We start from the raw sequence: 5,189 nt of genomic DNA, 5'->3' as shown, positions 1-5,189 counted from the left end.
GCGCCATGACAGCCACCGCGCCGCCCACCTCCATGGGCCGACACACGGCCGGGAGCTTCATCGCGCAGCTGCCGGCGAGCGCCGCCATCGCTGCCACGCCTCCGGCACGGCAAGCACGCCCAAGACACCAAGCTCTGATACCAAATGTTGGAACCGCAGCCCTCTCTCCTTCTCTAGACTAGAGGTAGAAGAAGACACAAGACACAAGAAATTCCGGACCGGCGCACGAACGCCGTCGTGGGCGCCCGCACGCCCAAATCTTCCTTATCTTTTCAATGGCTACATGGCTTGCTCGGCTCCACACCATCCTCACGATGACTACCAGCTGCTTAAATAACACACGGCCACGCACATCAGAGCCACCCACGCACTAACCAACTAGAACGCCACACTGGCCACTAACCCACGGCCTGGCTAACAAACTATGCATGCACACAACTAACTCTATGCATGCGCACATCACACGCAAAGCTAGCTACCAAGCAACCGCGCCACACACTGTGATCCGTATAGCCCGGCCGCGCGTATGCCACGCACTCGTACGCGCTCAACACAGCCGGACCAACTGATCCCTATGCCCACGCCCTGCATAGACCGCACATGGCGCACCCGACGCCAGTCGTCATCGTTGGAGCATGGCTTATTGCCAACATTATTAGTTCCTCATGCTTTTTTCAGATCCTTGACAGGGCCGGCCCATAGGCCGGGGCAGCGGGGCGCCCGCCCTGGGCCCCAAGGAGGTAGGGGCCCCGACCCAGGTAGTAAAACCCAGTGTGTTTTTGTCTCGGGCCGAAGAAATCTAGAGAAAAAAAATATAAAAGGGCCCAAGGTGCAGTCGTGCAAGTGTAAAGCCCATTAAACTGGTGGACATACGAGCAATACCCACGCAGAAGTCAAATCGGTTTCCACTGGATCCACAAGTCCCTCGTTCTCCTCTGTATTCGGTGACTCCTCTCCTCCCAACTTATCCTAAATTCACAATCCATGAACAACGCCGCCGTTTCGGTGTCTTTCAGATTCCAAGGGCATGGAAAGCAATTAACGGGTGATCATCGATCCTTGCAATCAGAGAGATCTGCATCTTCCCTGTAATTCTCTTCCTTAGTTTAATGATTCTATTTCAAATAGCTTTGCTCTCCATCTCTGGCTCTAACTCCTTCAGATCTGCTGACTTGCATAGGTCATCTAATAATCTTCTGCTCTTCATTGGTTCTGAGAAAGCATTAAGGGGATTAGGAGAAGGGGAGAGTTTAATTCAATTCATGGTGTTGGCTTCTCATTTGTGCTGACTATTGTGGCATTCTTACAAATTCACATTATGCCATATGATATCCAGGTGCTTTTCTGATCTGTATTGAACATATTTTACGCGCCTTATATGGTGACATGTCTTGTCAAAAGCATTTCTCTAGTAGTAGTGATGAAAATATAGGGAAAAACATCTATAGATGAACAAGTAGAATTCCCAAAAAAATTGGTTGACAATTTTTTACCAGACGAGTAGTTCTTTCAGGAATCACTGCAACTGGCAATATATACAGTAAATGTTTGAAATTCTCTTGGTCGATAAATAAATTGTAGAGGTAGTTTTACAATTCAAAGATAATGGATCAATCTATTCCATCTACTGAATATTTACTTTGGTTTTGACATACAAAATATTTTCAGTTCATGTGTGTCAAGAAAAAAAATCAAGGGCCCCTTGTTGTCTTCCTGTCCCGAGCCCCGTATATATGTGGACCGGCCCTGATCCTTGATTAAGCAGCTCCGTTTGTTGATTGCTTGCTTGATACTCTCGACTTGAGTGAATTGTTATGGGAGTTAAGTCTGCGTCATGGAGCAATCTCACTCTTCCTGCGCTGCATACATGCTGTAATTAGATGCAACCGTGCAAGATATATAATGCTGCGTAGCATTAGACATAATATTTTCTATGGAGTTCACCGTCTTTGGTAGCTGCTCAGTGGAATGATGTGCTTTTTAACAGTTTATCATACTTGTTCAGCGACCCTTGAAAATGAGTATACAACTTTCTCAGGTATCTCATGTGTTTCCAATTCTTTATACACCACACTACTCACTATTATAGCCTTGAAGAGCACACGCGAACATCTCACTGGTGCTAAACCATAGGTTGCACTGTTTATTTTATAAAATCACGCCATCATATACATAATCTGATCAAGTCACCCCGTATAGGATCTGTATATACTGGACTTCTCTCTGACAGCGAACATTATACACATGACACTTGACCGACTAGTGGTACCAACAACCTGCGCTCACCTTTGCTTCAAACGCTCACTCATCGGACCAGGTGATGCCCTCCATGCCAACGTTCTCGTCGAGCCCCAAGGCATTCCACACTGCAGGAGACGCGTCAACAATGTTGTTGGCACACGGGGGCTCGTAGTTGTGGTCCTCATCGCAGCCATAGACGGAGTCGCACTCGTCCACCCTTGGCATACACAGAGTTGCCATGGGCGGTGATCTTGATGCGGTGCCCGCAACGGGCCATGTTCTTGAACCAGCCAGTGGAGAGCGCAACGACCATCTCCTCATCGCTGTGGTAGGCGTTGTCACACTCGGATGGACCGCCGCCGTCCTTGCCCTTCTCGAAGCTGTTGAGCGTCAAGACGGCCTTCGTGGTTGCGGTGACCGGTGGCGAGCAGTGGTACTGCGGGTAGATCTTGCCATCCTCGCAACAGTCGGGGTCGTTGCTCTTCTCACAGTTTCCCGACTTTCCTGGAAGGGAGCCACTTGCACGGCACACACCGAGACCTGGGCGGAGCGAGGACGCGATGTGGGAGGTGGAGAGGGCCACCAGGAGGAAAATTGCCATGGTGGCTACAGCTCTTGCAGTGGCCATCTTACCTCAACAGTGCTGAACTCTAACGCTCGTTTACTTCTTCTTGGTTGCTGCTACAGTACTGGTGTGTTCCCTCGATTGATTGTGTTGTGTGGTTAGACAGCTGCAGGGTCAACTTTATATAGTAGTGCTTCTGCTAGTTCAGTTCTGAGCACCAACTTGTTCCATGTTCTCCACGGCAAATCATTGATGAGTTCAGACAGGGCACTGGTCCGTAACGTATCAAATGGATTGTTATAATACTAGGTCGGACGTATATATATCGTTTCTCATTGAGCATGATCCTTGGGAAAGACAGACGGAGACAGGATTACACCGATGATAAAAGTAGAGTTGCAGAACAGGTTCAAAGAACTGAATGAATTGATAGCAACGTTCTGTATATTCTATTTCTACCACACTTCTTACCGGTGCTTAACCGCGACTAACACCATGTGAGGGTCACTAAAATATTGAAAATTTTATTAGATACATATAAGTATTTATGTTAAACTATCATGTGTTTTTATTCCACCAAAATACTATAGCACAGCTCGATGGCAGACACTGTTTCTTTTTTGCTAAGCTCATCTAGTTGGCGCAGGTCTCATCGCGTGTTTGTGCAAGGCTTTTTCCCTTGTCCTTATCCTTACTGAAAAGCCACATACGTGCATGTCTTATTCATGCGTTCTTGAAAATGGTATACCTCCAGAAGGAAATAAAATGTACAACTTGGGGAGAACATAGATAATGCTACCACGAGAGGTGCAGTTCCTTGCTGGTGCAACACATATTTTTGCCATTTTTATTTGCACCTATAGTTACGTGGGACTTCCTCTTCCAAGCATACTGGCTTGTCCAAAATCTGCACCGATGTAAAATGCCACATATTTATTAGATCGGGAGAATTAAGTTACGTGAGACATCTCTTTTTTTTCCTTGGGGCCAGTTGGGGTTGAAAATTTATCAGCTTCATGAATTCGCGTCGGCGATTTTGACATCATTTGACATCGTATGTGTTCTCTCTCCTGCAGAGCCTAGTCCCCCGCGGCAGGTGGTGGCGGCGCTTCGGCGATTTTGTTTCCCCCACGGCAGGCGGCTTCGCGGTCTGGTGCGTCGCCGACTCGTCGGCAGCTGGGCGTTTTTAGTTGTTCATAAAAGAAATTTAGATGTCAAAAATGTTTTTTATGTTCATATATAGAAAGTTTTTATAAAAATGTATATATGTATATATGTTCTCTGTATATATATTTTCATATATGCAAAAATTAGATTTTTAGAAAAGTTTCATCTATATATGTTCTTTGATTTAGTACATTAATTTTAGGTTAGTTTCATTTTTAGAAAAAATTTATATATTTGCCAAATAAAAAGGTAGAGCAAAAGCCTTCCGGGAAGATCAATGCAACAGAAAGGTAGAGCGGGGCGAGAGAGGCGGGCCGTTGCGAGGCGTGGTGTTGGACTCGCCAGAGTTTGCCTGAATAGGAAGTCGAGCGAGGCGAAGGAAATGTGTATTGGGGCGAGGCAGAGAGGAGCGCAAAAATGCTACACTTACGGGCAATATACTGATGAATCCTACGGACTGCTCCCCACTAACCAATCCCACTCCCCCGCTGATTTCAAGGGTGGGTCTCGCTGCCGCCAGTTTCCATTTAAACATTGCCAGCTCAGTCCGTAGCTTACTTCCCATGCCTTCTGTCCGTAAGTCTAGCAAAGTCCGAGAGGAGCGAGGGGGAGGAGGACACGGCCGCTTCGTGAAGTGAGATGGGCTAGCTATACTAGCACAAGAGATAGTTCCATCAAAAAAATAGAGCCATTCATTTGCCAAATAAAACACTAAAATAATATATTAAGAGATAGAAAATACATAAAGATCATAGATTTGTTTTTGTATTACTCCCATTGTTGAGGAAATCGTTAACTGGTAGCTGCTCGGTTGGCTGGCGAGTAGGGGATTAATCAGCGAGTCGGCAAGTTAATCGGCCATTTAATCAATTAATCGGACGATTTTTCAATTTATCGGCTACTCGATGGCCCTACGAGTAGGGATTAATCGGCAAGTTAACTGGTTAATCGGATGAATTCTTGAACAGGGATTACTCCTATAAAGGATGAGTACCCGCCTCCCTTGGCTCCTCGTCGACGTGAGCGCCCTCCTAACCATATGTTGCCCGTTGGCTTGCTATGGGAATAGTTCGGGTGCGTTCCAAGCCATCTGATCTTTCCGGACAGCTCTGACCCCGGCAACCCAGCTAGGAGGTCCATGACGGGTGGATAGCCCAACACACCTGGGGCCACTATCATTGGGCGGCATCGGGTGCGCACGTGCGTGGGGAACCGG

General features: G+C 46.9%; 1 pseudogene; it reads right to left on the bottom strand.

The window, feature by feature from the left end:
* Nucleotides 1-2,125: 2,125 nt before the first annotated feature.
* LOC125529625 lies at nucleotides 2,126-2,938 on the bottom strand (annotated as a pseudogene).
* Nucleotides 2,939-5,189: the final 2,251 nt, after the last annotated feature.

This window comes from Triticum urartu, unplaced genomic scaffold (genome assembly GCF_003073215.2).
Source record: "Triticum urartu cultivar G1812 unplaced genomic scaffold, Tu2.1 TuUngrouped_contig_5733, whole genome shotgun sequence".
NCBI classification, from domain to species: Eukaryota; Viridiplantae; Streptophyta; class Magnoliopsida; order Poales; family Poaceae; genus Triticum; species Triticum urartu.
Note: the sequence above shows the minus strand (reverse complement) of the source record. Positions and strands in the feature narration are given on the sequence as shown.